This window comes from Cydia amplana, chromosome Z (genome assembly GCF_948474715.1).
Source record: "Cydia amplana chromosome Z, ilCydAmpl1.1, whole genome shotgun sequence".
Taxonomy (NCBI): Eukaryota; Metazoa; Arthropoda; class Insecta; order Lepidoptera; family Tortricidae; genus Cydia; species Cydia amplana.
This window is the reverse complement of record NC_086096.1, coordinates 20084261-20110720: the sequence shown is the minus strand read 5'-3', so window position 1 is coordinate 20110720 and position 26460 is coordinate 20084261. Positions and strand designations below refer to the sequence as shown.

At 40.3% G+C, this 26460-nt stretch overlaps 1 long non-coding RNA gene across 1 annotated transcript in view; it reads left to right on the top strand.

Annotated features, from left to right (window-relative positions):
- Window positions 1–16391: 16391 nt before the first annotated feature.
- LOC134660850 (uncharacterized) overlaps window positions 16392–26460 on the top strand; it is a 251801-nt gene continuing 241732 nt past the window's right edge. Inside the window, exon 1 of the long non-coding RNA XR_010097905.1 lies at window positions 16392–16542. This is a non-coding gene — a long non-coding RNA (uncharacterized LOC134660850). The remainder of the gene's footprint in view (window positions 16543–26460) is intronic.

Genomic DNA, 26460 nt, shown 5'->3' with positions numbered 1-26460 from the left:
AATGAAGTTTACCAAGTGTCCCCTAGGGATCGACCCTCCCCACCCTCACCTATATATTACCTATTTTACTGAAATTTACTACGTTTTGTTTTTGTGTTTGATTGTGGTAATTAAACTTAATTGTTAGTATATCTTAAGAAAACATGAGTGAATAGGTAAGTGATGAAGAAGGATTACATTTTTCAGGTTGTCTAATGTGTTCTCACTGCTGAGGTGAAAAGTTTTGTGAACTACACGAGATCAAAGTTATTTACATCTCGTGCGCTTTTGAGTCCCTTATACTCGCTACGCTCGTGAATCTACTATAGAATCTTTCGCTTGCACGGGACTCAAAATAAGCACTCGAAGAAATATCAAACTTTGATCTCTTGTTGTACAAATAACTATTTCTGGCTTCTAATTTGGGGTGTATATAAGGGGATATGTCAGAATTTGTTAGTATAATTTCGTCTGTCGACTGTGAAGTGGTTAAATGTCATAATGGTTTGTCCCGATTGTACGGGTGAGGTGGGAGTCATAACCCGTGAGTTAAATGAAATAATATCCGCGCAAGTAAATCTCCGAAACAGTCTCTATGAGACGATTCGAGCGCAAGAGATATTATAATAATAATAATGACGCTGTCAACGTCAGTCGTGTTTTTATAAATTTTCTCAAATTATTTTCCAGATTTTGTATTTACATGTTGCTTTCTACATTATTTTTATGAAAAATATAACCCAAGACTGCTACGTACTATTTACATATAAGTAAGGGTTATAATTGGCCATAGAATATGATGTCCTAACATGTACGACAAAACTCCCTAAGTGAAAGAAAATGCAAACGAGAAGCAAAACACGAGCTCAACTAGCGTCTCCACGAAACGCACGTTCACCACCCTCGCCCGCCTCGTCCGTCTCCTCGCAACCGTCGTCGGGCGATGAATTCGCCACCGCGCCCGACACCAGCGAGTCGAGCGACGAGTGCGGGCCGCCGCCGCCGCCACGACCACCTGCGCGACGAGGGCGGCCACCGCTGCCGACACGCTTGGGGCCTGCGGGACATCCTGCCCCGCCCACGGCTCCCGCTGCCGGTGGTGTAGTGCGTCGCATGAGATGGACTCGACAAATGAACGAGAATGTCATGCGCGCCTATTATGGGGCTACAGAGGGGGGAACACAGCTATCCGCCTATCGTTCAAGAATACTGCCTCTGTTTCAGGCTCTTGAACCCACCATCACCGTGTCGGAGCAGCGATTATCGGATCAGGTGCGCGTCATTCAGCGGCTAAAGCGGTTGGATGACTTGACACTTGATCGGCTTCGCCTGGAGGCTCTCTCTGCTTGCGCGGCCTCCACCTCGGCGCGGGACCCGCCCGCGACGTCGCCGAATCCGGTGCCCGCACCCGACCGGGCACCGGGGGCACCGCGGTTGGATCTCAACGCCGACGAGGAGGAGATCGCGCAGAGTGTGAGTAGTATCGCTCCACTCCCAACACTAGGCCACGATTACCACGTTTGCCTATGAATAGACGCAATCTAGCGCTAATGGGAGCCCTAAACGCTTTACTAGAGCCATATTTGCGGACTAGTAAAGATTTAGATGATACGCACGCGATCATGTATTGCGGAGCCATCGCGGCGTGCCGTGTTGCACGAGTCAAGTTTCCGGACTCTAAACGTGCACCTAGGACCGCCGGAGGTGCCCCCGCATGGCAAATACGGATCGAGCGACGTATCAGCTCCTTTAGGACTCTTATCGCAAAGCTGATCTGCTTCAGGGGGGGCAACAATCGCCCCCGAGTAATGCGCTTTGTAAACCAGGCGTTCGCGGGGACGGATATCAGGCCCCGCGACTACATGGCCAACGTTACGGAGCGCATCGACTTTCTAAAGCAGAAAGTCTATGCATGGGCAAACCGTATTCGCCGCTACAGAGAGCGTGTGGATCGATTCCAGCAGAATCGTCTTTTCCAGAGTGACCAAAGGAAGGTGTACCGAAAGTGGGAGGAAACCAACCTTCGTGAGTCCGACACGCAGCCGCCGGATCCTACTGTCATGACTGACTTCTGGCGTAGCATCTGGTCGGTGCCTGTCGGACACACCGAGGGGAGTTGGATGAATGTTGTCGAGCGTGAGTGCGAGTCCATCGAACCTATGGGGGTAGTCACTATCACCCCCGATGACGTAAGTTGTGCCATCCGCACGACCCAGAACTGGAAAAGTCCTGGGCCGGATGGATTGCACAACTTCTGGCTAAAATGGTTCCGATGCTCGCACTCCTGCTTGGCAGCACAATTTCAACAAGCCCTCGAGCTTGGTTCTCTCCCACCTTCCCTAACAACTGGTGTCACCTTCCTGCTCTTCAAGTCCGGTAGTACCACGGAAGCAAAAAACTACAGACCCATCACATGCTTGCCTACACTCTACAAGCTCCTTACATCCATTTTGAGAGCAAAAATCAACGCGCACATTGTCGCAAATAATATTTTGGCTTCCGCTCAAAATGGATGTAGGGTTGGGTTCCGTGGTACTAAAGAGCTCCTCCTCATAGACATGACCATTTGCCAACAAATCCGGCGGAACAAGGGGGCCCTCTCAGCCGCTTGGATTGACTACAAGAAGGCCTATGATTCGGTGCCTCATTCATGGCTGGGGAGGGTCTTAGAGCTGTATAAAGTTGATGCAACTTTGAGAGCCTTCCTAAGCGCGTGTATGGGGCGGTGGACCACAGTCCTTCGTCAACCAGGAGGCGGGAATGACCGCTCTGGTCCGCAGGATTTTATAAGGATTGAGCGAGGAATCTTTCAGGGTGACAGTCTGAGTCCCCTGTGGTTCTGCCTAGCTCTGAATCCCCTCAGCACTCTGCTGAAAGATTTGGGACTAGGTTGCCGGCTTCGGAGAGAGGGTGAAGTCATTTCTCACCTTCTGTACATGGATGACCTCAAATTATTTGCACCAAATAACCAAGACTTGTTGGACCTACTGAAAACTACCGAAGTCTTCAGTAGTGCCATCAACATGGAGTTTGGTGTCGATAAATGTGCGGTTATACATGTAGAGCGGGGGAGGGTTGTAAATTCAACAAATTTACAACTCTCTGAGACAATGGCTTTCAGATCTATCTCTGAATCAGAAACCTATAAATACCTTGGTATGTCACAGTCGTTGGGTATTGAGGACGAGGGTATTAGACGGTCGGTGAAGGAGCGCTTTTTCAGTCGGCTCACAAAAGTCCTTAACAGTCTTTTGTCAGGAGGCAACAAAGTGCGCGCCTTCAACGCCTGGGTAATGCCCCTACTCACATACTCTTTTGGCATACTAAGGTGGACTCAGACCGAGCTGGACGCCCTGGATCGGAGGGTCCGATCACTGCTCACCGCACATCGCATGCTACACCCACGCTCGTCAGTTATGAGATTGTACATCCCACGGAAATGTGGAGGCCGAGGCTTCCTAAACGCCAAGGATCTCCACAACCGCGAGGTGTACAATCTCAGGAATTATTTCCTTAACAACGAGTGTGGGATGCATCGTGATGTGGTGGCAGAAGACAGGAACCTCACGCCGCTCTCCTTGGCAAACGAGAACTGGCGCAAACCTGTGGTACTAAGTACTGCGGATCGCAAGGCGGCATGGGAGAGTAAGGTGCTACACGGGCGGTTCTACAAGGCCCTCACGGGACCTGATGTGGACCTGCTCGCGTCGGTGAACTGGTTACGATTCGGGGACCTCTTCGGAGAAACCGAGGGTTTTGCCTGTGCAATTGCGGACGAAGTAATGGTGACGAACAACTATCGGAAATATATCCTGAAGGACGGTACGGTCGACATTTGTCGGGCATGCCGCCGTCCCGGAGAGTCACTCAGGCATATCATTTCCGGTTGTTCTCATCTTGCTAACGGCGAGTACTTGCACAGACATAATCTCGTAGCCAGGATTATTCACCAGCAGCTTGCTCTTCTATACGGCCTTGTGGACCGCGAAGTACCGTACTACAAGTATTCACCTGCGCAAGTTCTCGAGAATGGTCGTGCCACGCTCTATTGGGATCGATCTATCATCACTGACAGGACTATTGTAGCCAATAAGCCTGACATTGTGATAATAGATCGATCGCAGCGCCGGGCCGTGCTCGTTGACATCACCATCCCCCATGATGAGAATCTCGTGAAAGCCGAGAAGGACAAGTCTAGTAAGTACCTAGACTTGGCTCACGAGATAACCGCCATGTGGGATGTTGATTCGACGATCATTGTCCCGATAGTTGTTTCAGCGAACGGTCTAATAGCGAAGAGTCTCGACCAACATCTTGAGAGACTCTCGCTAGGTGGTTGGATCAAGGGTCAGATGCAGAAGGCGGTGATCTTGGACACGGCGCGGATAGTCCGCCGGTTCCTCTCTCTGCAGCCCTGACCACCGGCAGCTTGGGCCTTGCCCCGCTGCTGGCGGCACCCTAGGTTAGGTTTTTTATAATATGTTTATACGTATTTTGTATTGTTTTTGTAAGTGTTTTTGTATTTTATTTTTATATCCATATTATAAAATAACCTAACTTAAGATGATAAATAAATAAAGAGAATAATAATAATTCATTTATTTCGACCAACGTAGGATCATATTACATTATAATATTACATTAAAATTAAATATAAACTAAACTAAATTACATTAACATAAATTAAAATATAACAATTATATTACCTATATAATCTATTCTAACACAAAGCTTTAGAGTGGCTTGGACACCAGTACGTGAATCATATGACAGTGATTCAGGTACTGGCAGTGAAACCTCTCCGCGAACGCCCTCAAGATGCCGCTGGAACTAGCCCGCACTCTGCGCACCAGGGATGTACAGCGTTTCCTCATTGTAGTGTAGAAACAGTCTACCCTGGCCTCCGCGAACATCCCCGACGCACTACAAAAACGAGGTAGTCCCATCAGCACCCTGAAGGCGTTGTTATATTGTATACGAAGAGCGTTGTACTGCTTTTGCGTATAGCACGCCCACAGATTTGCAGTGTAAAGGGTAGTACAGAATGCTCTGAAAAGAGTCTTTTTCACCTCAGTGGAGCAACTAACAAATCTGCGGGCCACCATATTCGCTCTAACACACAACGCTCTCCGCTCCCTTTCAATGTCAGCATCATCTTTCAAGTCAGAGGTTACCACATGCCCAAGGTATTTGAATCGGTTCACCCTATTCAGTGGAGTTCCGTTTAACTTAATAGGTGGTACTGGTGGTAGTTCTTTACCTCTAACTTGAAAGACCATTCACTTTTTTTGACATTATATGTCAAACCGTGACTGAGTGCATATTTCTCACATATATTTATTAGCTTCGCCAGACCACAAGGAGAGGCACTCAGCAGCACCATATCGTCTGCATAGCTTATATTATTCAGACAAGTATCGCCAATGTGGCATCCGATAATAGTGCTGCTGAGCTCCTCTAAAAGTGCATTGATATACAGGTTGAAGAGCTTGGGCGAGGTCACCCCTCCCTGCCTCACCCCACACTCCAACCTGTATGGTTCCGAATAAGCGCTCGACCATCGTACTACATTCCTCTGGTTAAGGTACCAGTATTTAAACATTCTATTAAGCTCAACCGGCATTTTCGTGTTCTTTAACTTTCGCCAGAGGACGTCGTAGTTGACGAGGTCAAACGCCTTCGATAAATCAAGAAAGCATGCATAAATACACGTGCCTCTCTCTGTGTAGTACTTGACAGTTTCCTTAAGACACAATATGGCAGTTTCCGTAGAGAGTCCAGGCCTGAAACCGAATTGATTTTGATGTATATCAAGGTACTTGTCCAATTGTGTACTAAGCAGACTGTCCAGCACTTTAGCTACCACTGTCGCTAGCGAGATCGGTCTGTAGTTGGTTTTATCACTTGCATCACCACCCTTATCCTTGACAATTGATACTACTACAGTCCTCATCATTGCCTCGGGTAAGTACGCGTGACTTAATGCAGAGGTTGTACAAAAGAGAGAGTACCCTCGGCAAGTGAGGACCCGCATTCCTCAGGTGCTCAATACTGAGGCCATCGTGACCAGGAGATTTTCCACGCGACATAGATTTTAAAACCGCAGCAACATCTTTCGCTGTAAATCTAGTTTTAATCTCCTGGTCACTCAACTCATCCTCCAGAAACGAACACGTCAACTGTAAGGGTGACGCCACAGTAAACTGTTTTTGAAATAAACTGGCTATACACTTAGGGTCACTAATGCCCTCAATACTCGCAGGAAGGCCAGGTTTACTGTTTAGGTTCTTCGTAGCTTTCCAGAACCCGCGAAAGTCACGCTTAGAATGATGAGATGCAAGAATATCCATCTTTATCTGGTCAGCGTGTTTTTGACACCATTTTAGTTTTGCTTTAAAAATACCGCGGCTTCTCTGCATCTCATCATAATAGTAACCTGACTCTGGCCTCCCATACCAATTCCACAACCTAAACTTCTCCCGGGCCTCCCTGTGGGCCTCACCTACATGTTCGTTCCAGCCAGTTACAGTTTTCCTTTTTTGCGATCGTTTATGTGAATAACTCGTCGAGGCGGCATCGCATAAAATATTAATTATATTTCCATATAGCTTATCAATAAGTTTTTTGTGACCAGCCTCAGAACAATGACTATCGCAACACTTGCTAAGTTCGCATGGGAAATCAATGTTACTAAGCCCCTTCTGACAGATCTTAGAATATAAACTAACTTGTTCGGGTTTCCTCTCTCCCCATCTTACTTTGTCAGTCATCGGTTTGACGTTACGGTTACACATATTTACTAATCCTACATCTAGGTTACACTTTATACACATAGGAAAATGATCAGACCACAGTACATCATATTGTATATTAATACTAATTATACTTTTAGCAGCGTGCTTTGTAGTCAAAATGTGGTCCAACCACCTTTTAGACCCATTTGCTTCACTAATAAAACTATACGTTCCCGAGTTTAATCCCATTATGTCAATATCCGCACACGTCCAATCCTGCTCGCGACAAAAGTCTATCATCTCCGTATAAAATAGTTCATTAGGGTGAGCATTAAAATCGCCTAAGATATATGCTAACTCAATGTCCTCATTATCTATAAACGCACTCACCAGTGATAGGCAGTCTGTGAAATCCACTAAGTTGACCACTTTGTCCGTCGGCATATATACGCTACACACTAGGAACGATTTCTCAGCGATAGTAATACGCACGGCACACACACGCGGGTTATCACACCTCACTACGGAAACATTATTAAATACATTTTTGTTCCATAGAAGCGCTACTCCTCCGTACGGCCGGCCGCACAGCATGCCGCTCTCAGTATCTATAGCCGATGTACCTGTACACCCAAACGTACCATCTATGTCGGCCAAGTTCATCCTTTCTCAACCACGTTTCCTGCAGCGCGATTATATCCGACCTTTTACATAGTTGCCGGGCAATTAACCATTGCTGATTGGTTGATGCTAACTGTCAAACCTGACCAATCAGAGTTTAGCAACATTCCCATTGGTAAGTTTGACCCAATCATATTCAGGAAAAGTTCAGTGTTGCCAGTATAATATCAATTATTGGTGCGTTCAAAACGTATGATGACTATCTGTTGGGTATTGCCTTTTAATTGTGTTTATGATAACACTGCGTTCACAAGAAATCATAAACGCGTTAGCTTAAATTCAATGCAAACACAAAAATCATGACATTCGGCCATCAGACTACATGCAGACTCCGGCGCACGTAAAAATAAACCCAAGAAAAATATCATAGGAACGCAATGCATTATACAATAAAACGAATGAAGTAGCCAAATTCAATATTATTATTTTTGTTTTATAACATTATTCTTCAACAGTACATTAGTAAATAATTCACATTATAAGCAATCACTTGCAATCATGACATTAGGCCATTGTACTGATAGTTTATCTTAATTAAAGCTAGGTACGCTTATTACAAAGATTCTACATTTACACACAAACATATGACAGTATGCTGCAAATCTAACATAATTAACCTAAGTAGAATCTGAGTCAGAACTGCTATCGTCATTGTCAGTCATAACATTGAGAGCTTTAACATTAATCCATGGTCTCATTCGGTCAGCTGAGACTACAGAACAGTATTTCTTTGACTTCTTGAAACCAGGGATATTAGTGATTTCGTACCTGTCATTACCTAATATTTTAGTAATTTTGTATGGACCTATGAATTTGGGTAAAAGATTTTTGCTTTGACCTGGATTTTCAGCAAAAGAAATTTTTGTTATTTTAACCAATTCGTCAACTTTATACTGGTCCGCAGGTTTTGTTTTCGAATCATGTGACTTTTTCATTTTATCTTGTTTTTCATCAATTTTAACCTTGATTTCTTTTCTTAATTCAAGTAAGTCTTGATGCCCGTTAGTTTCCACAACAAGTTCGCTAAACATACTATCAGGGATACCTTTTAGTCTCATTCCGAAAAGTACCTCTGAAGGTGTTTTTCCTGTTGTGGCATTGACTGTACTGTTAATGCCAAACTGCACCTTTGGGACAGCTAAATCCCAGTCTTTTTCATTTTGAAACGAATTTTGTGCTGCTAAAGCATTTAAGATTACCTGATTAACGCGTTCCGCTTGTCCATTGGCACGTGGACAAGCGACAGCATTAAGAACGTGTTTGATATGTCTTTCAGCACAAAATTGCTTAAACTGACCAGACGTAAACGCTGTTCCCCTGTCAGATATAATACGTTCTGGTGAACCAAAGTCCTGGAATATGCTTTCCAAGGATTTATTGTTGTATTGCTTTTGGTGTTTTTTACCGGTCTTACAAAAACATATTTCGAAAAACCGTCAACAACAGTTAGAATATAAATATTTTGTCGTTTACTCTTGACAAAAGGTCCAAGGTGATCAATATGGATCGTTTGAAAGGGAATACTAATTTTTTCAATGGGATAGATGTGTCCTTTTTTTTCTGGTCTTTTGTTGTCCTTGTTGTATGCACATTCAAGGCACGCACTCACGTATTTTTTTACAAAGCGGGCCATTTTGGGAAACCAATATTGACTTTGTATACGCTCAAGAGTCTTGTTAATGCCAAAATGGCCCACTTCATCGTGGTTGAGACGACATATCTGCCACCTTGCTCCTTTGGGTATTACCAGTTTCAAAGTATCCTCATCATGATCTCTTACTTTTCGGTATAGTACATTATTCTTAAGTACGTAATGTTTTTTTATATCCACGTACTCTTCGTCCATCTCAGGTTTTAATGTTTTAATTATTCTACTTGTATCTGAATCACCTAATTGCAATGTAACCAGCCAATCACTTTGTTCAATGCGGAGAACAGAAATAACATTTTCAGGGTTACAATCGTCGTTGGGGACTTCCACAGGGTTTCGACTTAATGCATCGACGTGCATCATGCGGTCACCTGGACGGTACTCTATTTCATAATCGTACTCTCCCATCTGTAAAAGCCATCTTGCTATCCGCGGTACGAGATCTTTCTTGGTTAGGGTCAGACGGAGAGCTTGACAATCTGTAAAAATTTTGAATGGGCGACCCAATAAATATACTCTAAACTTCCTCAGTGAACAAACCACTGCTAGAGTTTCCAGTTCGTAAGAATGGTAAACTTTCTCTTCCGGTGAGGTCTGACAGCTAAAATACGCCACAGGTTTAAGTTCATTGGTACCTTTTTGCCGTTGCATAAGTATTCCTCCAATCCCAAGAGAACTTGCATCCGTGTGTAACTCGGTCTGGGCTGTATGATCATAAAGAGCCAATACCGGTCTACTACACAATACATTCTTTAGACTTGAGAAGGCGTTCTCTTCTGCATCAGTCCATCTCCAGTCAGTACCTTTCTTTAAAAGTGCAGTTAGAGGACGTGCGATTTGACCAAACCCTTTTACAAATTTTCTAAAATAGCTGGCCAATCCAAGGAATTGCCTCGTTTCATGTATATTTCTAGGGGTTGGAAATTGTTCAATCGCATCAGTCTTGTGCCGACTTGGTTGGATACCTTGTTCCGAAACTTCGTACCCAAGATACTCAATTGACGTGGAGAAAAAGCGACACTTTGAAAGCTTTAAGGTAAGACCATATTCCTTTATCAACTTCAATACTTGCTCCAGTTTTTCGAAGCCTTCGCTCAGCGTTGTGGTTGGAATAAGCAAGTCATCCATGTATGCAAGCACGGACTCGAACCGACTTTTGCCTAATATTTTATTTACCATCTTCTGGAACACTGCAGGTGCATTAGCTAACCCGAACGGCATGCGATTAAATTCGTAGTGGCCGTCCGGGGTGACGAAAGCTGATAAGTGTTTGCTTCCTTCAGATAGTGGTACCCAGGTACCACTAACCATTACCAGTAATACCCTGATGCCATATCTAAGGTAGTAAAGTACTTGTTTCCACTAAGGTTTCCTACTTGATCCTCAATAATAGGGAGTGGATACCTGTCTTTAACAGTTTTTGCATTTAATGCCCTGTAATCAACGCACAATCTCTGGTCTCCATTTTTCTTCCTAACCATTAATATTGGACTGGCATAGTCCGAGCTAGACTCCCTGATTATGTCATTTTTAAGAAGATCTGAGATAGTTTCCCTAACCATAACTCTTTCAGAATGAGAAAGCCTATATGGTCGATAAGCAATCGGTTTATCGTCCTTCAGGTCTATTTTCATCTCGAATTCTTTAGGAGCACAACCAATTTCATCTAGTGAGTTTGCGAAACATTCCCGATATTTTTGTAGCAAGCTATGTAACTTTACCTTGGTTTCGTTGTTTATATTCGGGCCAACTTGTATTTCGTCTATGTTAATCGGAGGTAAAGTTTCATTATTATTCCCGGTGATTCGTCTTACATCAACCATATTGACTTCCTTAAACGGAAAAGCTCGACTTAACAATGTGCCTTTTTTCAGAGTTACAGGAGCATTTGTCATATTCGAAACAAGTATTTCACTTATGCCGTCTTTAAATTGATATGCGCCTTGGAGTACCCGATACTCCTTACCAGGAACTAATCGCAATTGTTCCTCCACATACACATTACCATTATAAGGTTCATTAATCTGTACCGGTACAAAGTGAATTCCAGTCAGAGTTAAATTATCAATGTTTACCAACTTGACAATGTTAGAACTCGATCCTGACTCAGATTCTTCTGAAGGATTGTTAAAGAAAAACAAATTGCTATCCTTAACGACTATCACATGAGGCAATTCCGTAAAATTTTGACCTATTAGTACAGGTACATTTAAATATTTATCAGATACTACATAAACTATGACCTCAGCGCGTACTTCATCAACCTGGACTGTCACTTTGGATTTATGCAAGGGTGTTACAAGGAAATTGCCAAATCCTTTTATTGCCGGTAAATCAGAGAACATTTTGTCCAATTTTAAGTTTTCAGCTTCGGTTAAATTCATAAGGGAACAGTCGCTACCAAAGTCAATGTAAGCATGTACTGATTTATTGTTAACATCAGTTTCTTTAACAAATTTTTCATTGGTATTAGAACTAACAATATTTAACACCTTTTCAGTCTTCGTTGCGTTTTTAGAAGAGGGAAACCGACAGTTTTGATCATTGTGGCCAATCATGCCACAAGCTTTACACTTCATAAGTGTCTTGGGACAGTTACTAAATCGATGTCCCTCTTCTTTACAATTAAAGCAGATCGACGACTTCGTATTCGGAATTTCTTTCTTCTGAGCAGGCGCGGCTGGCCTTAAGGAGCGCTTGTGCACTCCCATAAATAATCAAAATGTAATTATACCACCTATTTAATATATTACTATTTAAGATCTATCGTAAAAAACTCAATACCAATTAAATAATAACCTTTATTCATTATAAGTTTGTAGACAGCTCACCACTACGTACTCGGCGTAATTTCATAGAAATCAAAGGTAACGCGCGAAGCGGAGCGCTTTGGATTGCGCTCCTATGGAAAAAGATTTAGTACATTCGATCAATAGGAAATTTAATAAGAGCGAAAGAGAAGTTTCGACACAGGTCCGCGCGTGAAACAGAACATTTTCTATGAGGGAACAGGCAAAATCGGTGCGGCGCTCCGAGCCCGGTTGACCTTGCGCGCGCATCCCGCGCGCCATGTTGATGTTGTTGTTGTCACTTGTTTCTAAACAGACCTTAGTCAATTTTAAAGGCGGGAATGCAATTTTGGCTTTTTTTTTCATTATAAATAATGAAACAAGAGTTTGTTTAAATCAGCGAAAGCACATAATTGGTTTGTTGTGAGGTGTTTAAAAATTAATGAATTTAACGTGAGAATGTGAAAAAGTTTACAAAATCGACTCGAGTTCAATTATGGACGACCTTGAACTTTCGTAACAATGTTAGTCAAAAACAAAAACTTATATATTTACTATCCAGATCAATATGCAAAAACACCGTGGTTGTGTTGTGTGAATGTGATAAAAGTAACTAGCTTATTATGTTTTTCGTGTTACTTAAGGTCTTAAAGTATAATAATATGTTTTGTGTTTGGCTCGGGCGCGGGCGACGTGCGGTGAGTTTGTTTGGAGCGAAATAAGTAAGTAGGTGTGTTAACAATTTAGTACATCTTTCCATAAAATTTAAATAAAAACATTACATCCATTTGTAAAATGAACTGCAGTTGGCGTCTATCGGTCGTTAAGATATTCGTAATACCGAAAATCTATGAGAGAGTTCAATGACCGGGTGGACGGAAACCGACATCTAGGTACTTTGCGACGGTTAATTGAATGTGTAGGTTTAGTTTTTGTTTTTTATTGTGAGTGAACACCCATAATACATAGCTACCAGCCGCCGCTGCTTCTGAGGACATCTATTTGATGTGTGTCCATCAACACCGCAGTTAAAACAACGTATCTTGAGAAACATTCTTCTTTCCATTCCTTCAGCATAGCCCCGTTTCTTTTGTGTGAATGAGAAGGCTTTTTCGGGTTGTTGAATTACAAAATATTGTAATAAGTCTTCCGGCTCTACGCATTTAAGTGCCTGCGCACTATTTCTCATCGATACATCCGATATGCCGTGAATAAGGCAATCTACTGCCTTTTTCCCGGTGATCTCGCATCTATTCAACAGCATCAATTTGTCGTAGAAATATGTGCGCAAACTCTCATCGACTTTAGTTTTTCGAGCAAACATTTCTTCCAACATAAGTGCAAAGTTGTCGTCGATTGGAAAGGCACGACGTAGTTTTACTTGCCAGTCTGGCCACGTAAAATTCATGCTTGGTAGCGAATAAAGCCATTTCTTAGCTGTACCGACCAACTTTTGCGTCGCGTAGTGAGATGTTTGGACGTCGTTCCATTCATATATTCGTGCGTACTCGTTTACCTTGTGCAACCAGATCTCGATATTTTGGCTCTTATTATCAGGATCGAACTCCGGTAAAGCATTCAACATTTGATGAGAACTAATGGACGGTTTACTTCTGCTGTTAAGTGCTTCCATCAAATCTTTAACGTTGACGGTGCTACCAGATCCTCCTGCGGGCTCAGCACGGTTCCATTTTTATCGACTATCACTATGCCCGTCACTTTCGCACTTACATACTTGTTAGAACGTGACAGGCATGGTGACAAATGATAAAAATGTGACCGTGCTACTAGGGCTGATTTACGGCGCTTTGAATTAGAATGTGCGCCCTCATCTGCAACGTCTTGTTTGCGCTTTGTACCCTCGCGCGTGCTAGTGTTCAATCCATCATTATCGTCATTATTGCTACCGTTGGAGCGGTGACGTCTTCTAACAATTATCGGTGGTATATCGTCATCCGAGCTTTCACTTGACATACTTATTATTCGGTTTTTTCTTAGGACCAGCGGAAGGCGCCTAGCAGTCTCACTGGAGGCAGATGTTCTTGACATGATCTAAAACAAATAAATAAACATAAGTATTTTTATCAACTACAAGCTTGCTTAGTTTGGGCAAGAGAATGTTTTTTTTTTGTAAGATTGTTCCCAAAACTATGTATCTTTCCTCATACTCGTCCTCATACTCATCCTCATACTCATCCTCATCCTCATACTCATACTCACCCTCATCCTCATACTCATCCTCATACTCATACTCATCCTCATACTCATACTCATCCTCATACTCATCCTCATACTCATCCCCATACTCATCCTCATACGCATTCTCATACTCATCCTCATCCTCATCATCATCAGCATCGTCATCATCATCACAGCCTAGACCGAACCATAAGGCTTGACCTTCGAAAGAACTCGTAGCATAACTCAAATCGATTTCTCATATATAACATAGTACTCGGGAGCTTTAGTAGTGCATCTTTAACATACACTAACTTATTCTATGTTATTACGACTATTAAACACATCGTTCTGTTAATCTTAATCCGTACATCCGTACCGTACATCTTGCCACTACCGTTAGCTAAACTAGCTAACTTAGACAATCTTGGTAAGTATCTTCAATGAAGTGCCAACATCATACTTTCTGCCATACGACTAAATAAATAAATCATACTTTCTGGCGCTCCTCACATCTCATAAATCCCAGACTGTACTTAGTCACATTCTCTAAATCTCTCAAAATCTAGACGCACGCTCACGTCCTCAAACAAAACTCTAGACGCACGCTCACGTCTCAAACAAAAATCTAGACGCACGCTCACGTCTCAAACAAAAATCTAGACGCACGCTCACGTCTCAAACAAAAATCTAGACGCACGCTCACGTCTCGAAACAAAAATCTAGACTCACGCTCACGTCTCAAACAAAAATCTAGACGCTCGCTCACGTCATCAAACACAAATCTAGACGCACGCTCACGTCATCAAACACAAATCTAGACGCACGCTCACGTCCTCAAACTAAAATCTAGACGGAAGCTCACGTCATCAAACACAAATCTAGACGCACGCTCACGTCCATAAACAAAAATCTAGACGAACACTCGCGTCTTGAAACAAGCCCCAGATATGCTATTCACACTCTTTACTTAATAAAACTGACCTCACGAGTCTAATATAACTTGAACTACGTGTCCATGATAACTACGGGTGTAGACGAAGGTCCGAGTTCTACTGGTTATCTTTATCCGCATTGTCATTCATCATTAATTGCTATGAGAAGCATCATGTAAATACGAACATAAAATCAAACATTCTCATGTAAATTTGAAATTTAACATCTAGACCCGTTAACAAAATATTGTACAAACGTGTTGCGAACTTTTATACAATCTTTTGACGTATCACAATGTGTATCTGAAATATCTTTACTTGAATCGATTGAAGCAAGTATGAAATACAAATCCTTCCATTTCTACCGTGATTAACTTTCATTTGTAGTGTAATTCACAAAAGTACCTATGGACTTATTGTTCGAAAATGAATGAATGAATTACTTATATCGGTGCTATTCCGTTTTACCTGCTATTTAGATATTTATAAATTCAAACCTATTAAATAAAACAAACTGGGCAAAAGACTCAATGGAATCTTATCCATATAGTTTTTTTTTTGTAGGTAGTCAGAGAATGAACGAACAAAGAAAAATACCCGAATTTACTATTCACTTTGCATGTATTTCGAATGCTGTAAAGAATTTAGCTAAATTACCGATGTTTCTCAACATCTAAAACCGTTACTATTAAATTATCGAAACACTATGGATTAACAATGTGTAATTGTGTATCAGGATAGTTGAAACAGTACTTACGTAAACTCTGTAGTAAGTATATCCACCATGTAGGCAGGTTCTGGACACTTCTGAGATGTTGTAAACTAGACTTCCTCTTGACTGTACAGCTTGATGGTTCTACCTCGAATGTCCTAACGACACCCAACTTGCTAGCCGCCATGTCTAAAAATGGCGGGCAATTAACCATTGCTGATTGGTTGATGCTAACTGTCAAACCTGACCAATCAGAGTTTAGCAACATTCCCATTGGTAAGTTTGACCCAATCATATTCAGGAAAAGTTCAGTGTTGCCAGTATAATATCAATTATTGGTGCGTTCAAAACGTATGATGACTATCTGTTGGGTGTTGCCTTTTAATTGTGTTTATGATAACACTGCGTTCACAAGAAATCATAAACGCGTTAGCTTAAATTCAATGCAAACACAAAAATCATGACAAACAGAGGCGGTTATATAAGCAATGTACCTTTTGTGGTTACGCAACCAGGAGCGGGCACATTCGGAACGAGTCGTGGCAAAAAAAGCGGCCAAGTGCGAGTCGGACTCGCCCATGAAGGGTTCCGTATTTAGGCGATTTATGACGTATTAAAAAAAAACTACTTGCTAGATCTCGTTCAAACCAATTTTCGGTGGAAGTTTACATGGTAATGTACATCATATATTTTTTTTAGTTTTATCATTCTCTTATTTTAGAAGTTAGGGGGGGGGGGGACACACATTTTACCACTTTGGAAGTGTCTCTCGCGCAAACTATTCAGTTTAGAAAAAAAATATATTAGGAACCTCAATATCATTTTTGAACACCTATCCATAGATACCCCACATGTATGGGTTTGATGAAAAAAAAAATTTTGAGTTTCAGTTCGAAGTATGGGGAATCCCAAAAAGGTTATTGTTTTTTTTTTCTATTTTTGTGTGAAAATCTTAATGCGGTTCACAGAATACATCTACTTACCAAGTTTCAACAGTATAGTTCTTATAGTTTCGGAGAAAAGTGGCTGTGACATACGGACGGACAGACAGACGGACAGACAGACAGACATGACGAATCTATAAGGGTTCCGTTTTTTGCCATTTGGCTACGGAACCCTAAAAATGTGGCAGTCAATGGTGAGACGTGCATATGCAGGCGGGGGGCTGCTATGAAGACAAAGAAGAAGCGGAAAGTGCCAAAAATTTCAGAATAATAAAGACAGGGCTCGACAACTGTATGACATAAGTACCAGGTATGTACCGATAATTTTCATTTGATTTTGGATGACGAAACCTACGTGAAGGCAGACTTTTCGACACTACCTGGTGATCAGTTTTAGGTAGGTATACCATAGCTGATGGAGAAACTCTTCCAAATTCGAAAACCACTATAGGAATGAAGAAGTTTGGCTCCAAGTACCTGGTTTGGCAGGCAATTTGCCCATGCGGTGATCGCAGCAGTGCTTAAGCATTATTTTGGCCAGATTTGACTACCGTTCACTATGCAAAAGCTTAACTTTCCCAATGAAAATGATATAGGTACAGATTGTGCCCAAATCACTAAGTCCTCCAATTATTCCACAGTGCCGCACTATTGAAAGATATTGGGCTCTGGTTAAAGGAATATTACGTAAGACAGGTAAGACTGCCAGCAACCAGAAGAATCTTCCTGATAAAGTCAGCGAGAAAGACAGTGTCTAATGAAATTCGAAATTGCGGCAAGAGTGGACGAAAACGTAGAATTTATTAGAGGGATACGATCATAAATTAAAATTACTGTCATCCACTGTGGTTAATTTAAATAGTTATATAAAGGTAAATTAAGAACAATCCGTTGTGTTGTACTCATTGTCACGATAAATGAACCTCATTTCGTGTTATGAGGAAAAAGTGATGCCGACAATCGCTCCGGCTTTCCGCGAGCGAGTAACTCATTTTTCATTGTTACCGTTATGTATAAATATCTTTTGCACATGAAGGTATCCCATGGAGTAATTTGGGACCGCTGAATTTGGCATGTATATCTAAATGTAGGTAATACCACACTCGCAAGAAAAGGCATTTATCTGCTTTAAAATAGTGGTTCTTTAATATAATTTGTTCGCAACCAGTTGTGATGCAGGATTTTTTTTTCTTTGTCAGCAACTAGTTGCCATACACGAGTTTTTTTACTTTCTACGTAACTAGTATAGTACGCCATGGCAACAGAGTTTCGCAACCAGTTGTGGGGGAAGCAAAGCGAGCACTTAGCGTCGCAACAGAAACGTATAAAATATTATTAATTCAAGCATTAATTGGAAGCCAGAAAAAAATACTTTGGATTTAGAAGTGGCGGCAATAAACGCATTACTGCAACTGTTTTTCCAAAGATAATTTTCAAAGGATGCTATTCCTTGCCGACAAAATGCAGGACATAGTACTATGCCTTGGGAAACGGTCGAAGAGATAGTTCAGATTCGGAAACCGCTACCAACTTTTAGTATGTTGTTGGGCATGGTATTTAGTCTCCAAAACTGCCGGGAGACAGCGGCGCCGGCCATCTACTTCAGCCGAATGACGTCATCAAAATGACTCCCGCCTTGATGCGAATATTGCATATTGCACCCAAAATATGCATTGCACATACACGTGTGGGGTATTAAATGAAATCCAATTAAATATGCTATATTTAATTTACACACTGTGTATCAAAATATTTAACAGTTTAAGAGCAATTCACAAAAAAATCAAAATGATGTAAAACAATATTCGATTATTTTGGTTACACAACCAAACCAAAAGTCGGACGTTAAAGTAATGAAAAACTATAACATTAAAGATGTCGTCTCAAGCCTTACATATATACCAAAAAAATTAAAATCTGATCAAAATTGTGGAGATTATGCATCAAAATGTAGGTATTCGCTAGAACAAATGCCTTAAAATTTAAAAAAATCGAAATTGGTAATTTTCAAGACAATCCTTATAAGCTTCTAATATAACACTGATTTAAACTTTCACGATTTTTACACATTATTAAATTGTACTAAAACTTAAAAAACTTAGATACGCGATTAAGTCCCGTTGTACAATTTAATAAAGTTTCTAGTATGTTATTAGCAATATAAATATTTTTATAATATGTATGTTAATTTAAGGTATTTATGTATGGGCCACTAGTTACCTGAAATAAAGATTTCATTCATTCATTCATTATTTGAATAATTATTTATTGAGAATAATATATATGATAGTTATTAACGCTAAAGATAATATCGAGTCGCATAAATAAAGTAAATTTATCTGTACTGATGTGAAACTGTAACTTTGATATACAGGGTGTCCCAAGAAGTAGTGATATACTGAAGCTGGGAGGTACAGGACCTAGAGGGCTATCTGAATGAAATCCAATTAAATATGCTATATTTAATTTACACACTGTGTATCAAAATATTTAACAGTTTAAGAGCAATTCACAAAAAAATCAAAATGATGTAAAACAATATTCGATTATTTTGGTTACACAACCAAACCAAAAGTCGGACGTTAAAGTAATGAAAAACTATAACATTAAAGATGTCGTCTCAAGCCTTACATATATACCAAAAAAATTAAAATCTGATCAAAATTGTGGAGATTATGCATCAAAATGTAGGTATTCGCTAGAACAAATGCCTTAAAATTTAAAAAAATCGAAATTGGTAATTTTCAAGACAATCCTTATAAGCTTCTAATATAACACTGATTTAAACTTTCACGATTTTTACACATTATTAAATTGTACTAAAACTTAAAAAACTTAGATACGCGATTAAGTCCCGTTGTACAATTTAATAAAGTTTCTAGTATGTTATTAGCAATATAAATATTTTTATAATATGTATGCTAATTTAAGGTATTTATGTATGGGCCACTAGTTACCTGAAATAAAGATTTCATTCATTCATTCATTATTTGAATAATTATTTATTGAGAATAATATATATGATAGTTATTAACGCTAAAGATAATATCGAGTCGCATAAATAAAGTAAATTTATCTGTACTGATGTGAAACTGTAACTTTGATATACAACTCAGTATGGTAACATTTAGGTACTATCGTTAGATCTCTGAATGGAATTTAAAAAAAAATTCAATGCCAAAAAAGATAAAATTACCCAGTATGTTTTATTTTTCTAAGCGCCCTTGAAGTTGTGAACATACTGGGTAATTTTATCTTTCTTGGCATTAATTTTTTTTTAATTCCATTCAAAGATCTAACGATAGTAAATGTTACCATACTGAATTGGCCTATCTATCAGCTTAGCACACAAAAAAAATCAAGCCTCTACCGCAATAATTCACGTCACCATAAATAAAAATCTCATCGTACTCGGCGATAGGTGAAAAATTAAAAAAAATCATAACTCCGAAAATACGAAAAATCGCGGAACATACATGGGGGTGATTCAGATAGCCCTCTAGGTCCTGTACCTCCCAGCTTCAGTATATCACTACTTCTTGGGACACCCTGTATATACAAGTTTACACTTTGTCATGGATTTATATGAACCTCTAGTTTTTATTTTATTTTATTATGGCAACAAACAGTCATTACAATAAAAGATACAAAGGATGGATTACAGAGAAGACAAACAGTGCCGAAATTTACAAGCGTTATTGTAGAAACATTATATGAGTTGATAGAGAGAGATCATTTCACAACATTTCAACTGACAATTTATTACTTTGTATACATATATGTATATAATATATTCTGGAAACCTAAGTCAGTTAAGTTGTCGACGAAATCCGGCTATAACAATTTAAATGACAATGACTAGGAAATATTAAATGGTAAATATTAGCAAAGGTTCTTAAGATCTATACCTTATGATCTATGATATATCATTTAGGTTTTACATTATTCAGAGTTCCAATTATCAAGAGTTATTGCGTGGTATGTGTTAATAAGCAATTAGATATTTTATTTTTAAAAGATGAAATGGATAGGTACATTAAAAGGGTTCATATGCAAAAATTTATTGTTATACATTTGAGGCGCACGGGAGAGAAAACAATTTTTTGTAAATTTTTTCTTAAAGTGGAGGGGTGAAAATAGATATTTTTTACGTGAGAAGCGAGCTGGACGATTACTACACGAGAGCCTTATTTTAGATAACAAAGTAGAAGAATCGATTACATTATTTATAATTTTAAATAAAATTGTCGCATCAGTTAAATTGCGTCTATTTTCTAAAGATAGAAGTCGGTAGTGTTGTAGAGATTCCTGGTAACTTGAGTTAATACGAAAATTGCGATAGTTGAGTATTTTAATAAAAAAAAATTGACTTTTTCTATTCTAGATTTATGGCTCTGGAAGTAAGGGCTCCATACAACACTACCGAAGTCGAATATAGATCTTACAAACGAGAAGTAAAGATTTTTTATTGTTTTGTTGGTTTCAAAGGGTTTACTAACGAATGGGCCAAAAACGTTTCCCAAAGTATCACATCCCAAACTATGTTTCCCAAATTATCATTTCCCAAAAAAATGTTTGGCAAAACAACTTACCGCAATTTTTCAGTTAGCAATAGTCTTTTTTGGCAAGTTATTGTTTAGCAAATAATTACTTGGTCAAGTTTCATTTTACCAAGTATTATTTAGTCAAATGTATCATTAAGCATAACTTACATGTCCCAGAATATTACATGGCATACAATTTACATACCAATAGAGGGCCTGCAGTATTTTTATTTTTGCTTTCATTTGAAATACTTTATCCCGAATAATCCCGACCTTGGACATGTTTTTAGCATTTTGTTTCTGTAAAGGTCACAGTTCTAACCTAACCCACTTTTCTGATAGCGGTTCGGTTTTGTGAGGATCGCAGTTCAAACATAACCTAACCCACCCAAATTACGTAGACTTATCGTACCTACTTATATTAACACGACAAATTTAGGTATTCAATTAAATAGAGATGCGTATTTGTCAAATTTCCGAAGTGACAATTTGATCAAACATCTTTTTGGAATATAATATTGCCCATAAAAAACGTTTGCTAAATAAGTTTTTGTCCTAATAACATTTGACAAAGTAAAATCATGCCAAATGATAATTTCACCAAATAAATTATATGCGAAGTGTAACTTTGCTAAAGGTTCCTTTGGGAAATGAAACTATTGCGATAAGTTTGTTGGGAAGTGAAATTTGGCGAAAGGTATTTGGCCCAAACCGAAGTACACCGTTTTAAAGGGTTTACTGAGTCTATTGATGAGGCCTAAATTTCTAAATGCTCTTTGAACTATTTTGTCTATATGTGCATTAAATGATACCTTATCATCCATTATAATACCTAAATCTCTAATATTAGTAGCACGTTTAAGTGTATTATCACAAAGGTTATAGTTGAATATTATTGGATTTATTTTACGGGTATAACTAATGACAGAGCACTTATCAGCATTTAAGAATAATTGATGTTAGCGCTGTTGGCAGCATCGCCACCTTCGAGCCAACCAATGATGTGTTAGAACTCAGCCCTGCAGCTCCAGGATGCCAACATGCACGGCGAGGTCAGCGGCCAACCAGAAAGCGCGATGCTGGCGCCAGAGTTTCGCCTATGCAACGCATCTCCAGGCAGCGCGCCGCAAGCATCGCTCTCTTGCATTCTAACCACCGTACCCATCGCGCGTGTCCTAGACAAAGAACCTTATTATATTGTACTCATTGAATACCATTAAAAATGGTAATTTAATTTAACATTTGTTTTATTTAAATAGCGCCAAAAGGGCGCAAACATAAATTGGCGACCGTGACAGGACACGCGCGGAATATTTTGAGCCTTTTTACAGTGCCTGAGCAAAGGCCGCCATCTTGGGACGCTGTGGGCCTGGAGCCGGCGTCGACGCAAGCTACCAACCACCAACACCGCGTGCCATCGCCGCCAGCTCAAGATAAACCCGAAGACACAAGAGGGAAGGCAGCGGCGACTGGGTCCGGTTCAAAACTACGAGGAGCGTCGGCGCATAGCAACAAGGCGGCAGCGCGTGGCGGCTGGCGAATCGAGGAAAGTGCCGTGAGGGGTGCCCAACATAACCCGTTTTTTACCTTACCCCTTACCACTTACCTTACCTTTGCCATTTTTACCTTAAATACCTTTTGCCTTAACTTAACTTTAAATTTTTTTTTAAAGGTAATTAAATTCAACTTAAAATCTATATCCAACTTAAACTCCTTTAATAAAACTCAACTTAATTTCTTTGCGTAAATTGTAACGTAAATTCAACATTCCCAGTAATAATTTAGTACCTACATTGACTTTGACCTTTACTTAACCTCACTTGACAACTTACTTTAAACTCAAATTCCATTGAATTCCCTTACAACCTAACCTTAAAAGAGTGCTTATTGTGTAATTATTGCCTTCATTTGTGTTTTACTTTCAGAATAGTTCTTCAAAGTGTGATAATCGTGTGCGGGCTCGCTTTCTGCCACGTTGGCATATACCTACTGTTAACAGTGTTAAGCATCTGTTAAACTTTATTTCTGCTTAAATGCCTATCGGGGCTTTCTTAATTTCATTTAAACTATAGTGAAGTGCTATTATTCATTCTATTTAAAATTTAAAGACGTACTTTTCTAAAAACCAGTGAAATTGCATGAGCCTTTTTTATTTCGTGACGAAACCTTTTTAATCACGCATTCACGCTTAATTCATTTGCACTTAAAGGCCCAAACGTGTGTTCTCTTAAAATTTGACTTTCTTAATTGTATTCCGAGTACTTTCGCTGACCTAATCAGATTCTTTTTAACTTCACCGCTGCTTGCATCTTGGTTTGTGTTCGCATATGCACATATTCGTTTGCACAATTTCAGTGGGTAACCTGTCGAAGTGCGTGCCGCGTGCCACGAATACATCGTGCCACGCCCACATCTATCACAACGTGGCAAGTTGTCCAGTGTGAAGCCGCAAGCTGCTGCGACACACCAAGGGCACCTCTGCGTAGCTGTTGAAGTCACTAAGGGGCGTAGGCTGTTTTGCCAATTTTTATTTTCTTACGTGGATAACTTTAAACTTGCATTTAAATTAAAATTTTGTTAAGACTTGCTAGCTCAGCTAAAAACATAATTCAACATGACTGAAGCAGCAAAAAGGGAAGCTCTTTTGGCAGAACTACGTGTTAAACGTGGCTCCATAAAGGGTCAGGTTTCTAAATTCCGTGGCTACTTAAAAACAATTACAGATGATGAAGTGCTAACCGGTGTTAAATTCAATGAGCTGACCTTAAGATTAAATAAAGTTATAGAGTTATCCACGCGCCTTGACGAGCTGCAAACTTCGATAGAAGTAGCTAACTCTGACAATCTTGACAGTGAACTTTTAGAACGGGACACTAATGAGACCCATATTAACACTGCTATAGCTACAGCTCAGAGTATACTTGAACGCTCTCAGGCTCAAAAAATGTCACCGGAGACTTCTGTCAAAACCTGTTCTTCAGGCGGCTGTCACTCGGAGCATCTCGGCTTCAAGCTCCCTCAAATTAAAATCTCTAAATTTGACGGATCTTATTATAAATGGATGGAATTCAAAGACCTTTATGAATCTTTAATTCATAATAATGAACACATTAAGCCTATCCATAAGTTTCATTATCTGAGTTCCTATCTTGAGGGAGAGGCTTCGAGTCATAGCAAATTTAGAAGTTTCCGCTGCCAACTACACTGAAGCTTGGAAACTTTTATGTGACAGGTTCAGTAACAAAAGGCAACTGATTACTAACCACTTAAATGCTTTATTTAATTTAGAGCCCATACAGCGAGAATCTGATAAATCATTAAGATTTTTAAGCGACCATGTTACTAAAAACCTCCGTGCCCTTAAAACATTGGGGCAACCAACGGAGCACTGGGATACAATGTTAGTACATTTGTTAGCTGCTAAATTGGACACTAATACTAATTCAAAATGGGAAGAGCATAGAAACACTCTTAAGGAGTGGCCCACACTTGAAGATTTTAGGGAATTTTTAAAGAATCGTGCAGATATTTTAGAAAACCTATACCGCTCAAAGCGGGACAAACAAGCTAACCACAAGCCAGAGCCTGTGGCTAATAAAACTTCATTTAAACATGATAAAAACATAAAAACCTTCATGATTTCAGAGAAACAAAGTGACAACAAGGGTCGGCCGTGCGTCGTGTGCCATGGCGATCACAGGGTGTACGACTGCCCAGTCTTTAGAAAAATGTCAGTCGACGAGCGCTGGGCGCGGGCGTCCACCCTGAAGCTGTGCCATGTCTGCCTCCGACCGGACCACGAGACCCGCGCTTGCAAGTTAAACGGCTGTCGCGTATGTAAGAGACGACACAATACATACCTACACACCTCACCAACTAACACTTCTAATAGTGGAGCTAACATGGAACAGACAGTTCAGTCTACCGATAGTGCTAGGGTTAATGTAGCCTGCGCCTCCACTATGCTAACTTCTGACAATGCAGAGGTGCATCACACCTTCACTGCTAATACTTTGCTCACCAATAGCGAAGCATTGCTCTCAACTGCTCTAATTGAAATAGTTAACCCTTTCAACAATAAAAAAGAAACTGTGAAGTGTCTGTTAGATAGCTGCTCACAGTCTAATTATCTTACTGAAGCATTAAGACAACGCTTGCAACTTGATCTTCAGCCTCTAACTGCCTCAAATGTTACAGGAATAGGAAATACGCCTCTGACCTATAAGCCTGTACGTTGTGCAGCTCATATTAAATCTAAATTAAGCGATTTCAATGCCAATCTTGACTTTCTAGTTTTAGACCAAATAACTGATCGCTTCCCAATAAAATATGTTGACGTTAGTCAACTTAACTTACCTGCTACTATGCAGCTTGCAGACCCAACCTTTAATGTGCCATCCCAAATTGATATGCTGTTGGGAGTGGAAATGTTTTGGTCAATCGTAACAGGTGCTGCAATAACAATGCCAACGAGCAAGCGCACCTTCCTAATCCCATCTAAACTTGGGTGGCTAGTAGCTGGTCCGGTAGAGGGAGCCACTACACATGTAAATTCGGTAACCACACGTAGCCATCTTTGCTTAGCTGATCTGTCGGCCCAAATGACAAAGTTTTGGGAGACAGAGGAGCTGCCGTCAGAGGCGGACTCCATCAAAAATGGGAGCGAGTTCGACTCTCACCCCATAGAAAAACACTTTGTTGAAAATACCTATCGCCAATCTGACGGCAGGTTTGTAGTGCGTTTACCTTTAAAAGATACACCAGACTGCCTAGGCAACACATTCAACATAGCTAAAAAGCGCTTATTTAACTTAGAAAAGCGTTTTAGTAAACAACCTGAGCTTAAATCAATGTATGTTGATTTCATAAATGAATATAGGGATTTAGGGCATCTGTCGGAGTCTAAGCAATGTTATACAGCCAACCACCTCCCTCATCACCCTGTGATGAAGGAGAGTGAATCTACTCGCTTAAGAACTGTGTTCAACGCTAGTTGCCCAACCTCCTCTGGTTATTCTATCAATGATATTCAGTTGGTAGGACCAAATATCCAAAACTCACTGTTTGAAATATTGCTTAGATTCCGTCAGTACAGGTATGTGCTCTCTGGTGACATAGAAAAACAATACAGGCAAATTTTAATGAATGAAATGGACAGAAACCTACAAGTGATTCTATGGCGCGAAGACGAGCACCTATACGCTCTCTCACTTTAAATACAGTAACGTATGGCTTTGCGTCGGCGAGCTGGCTAGCGGCTCGCTGTTTGTGGCAGTTAGGGGCTGAGAGCAAGGATCCTTTGGTTAGGACCAT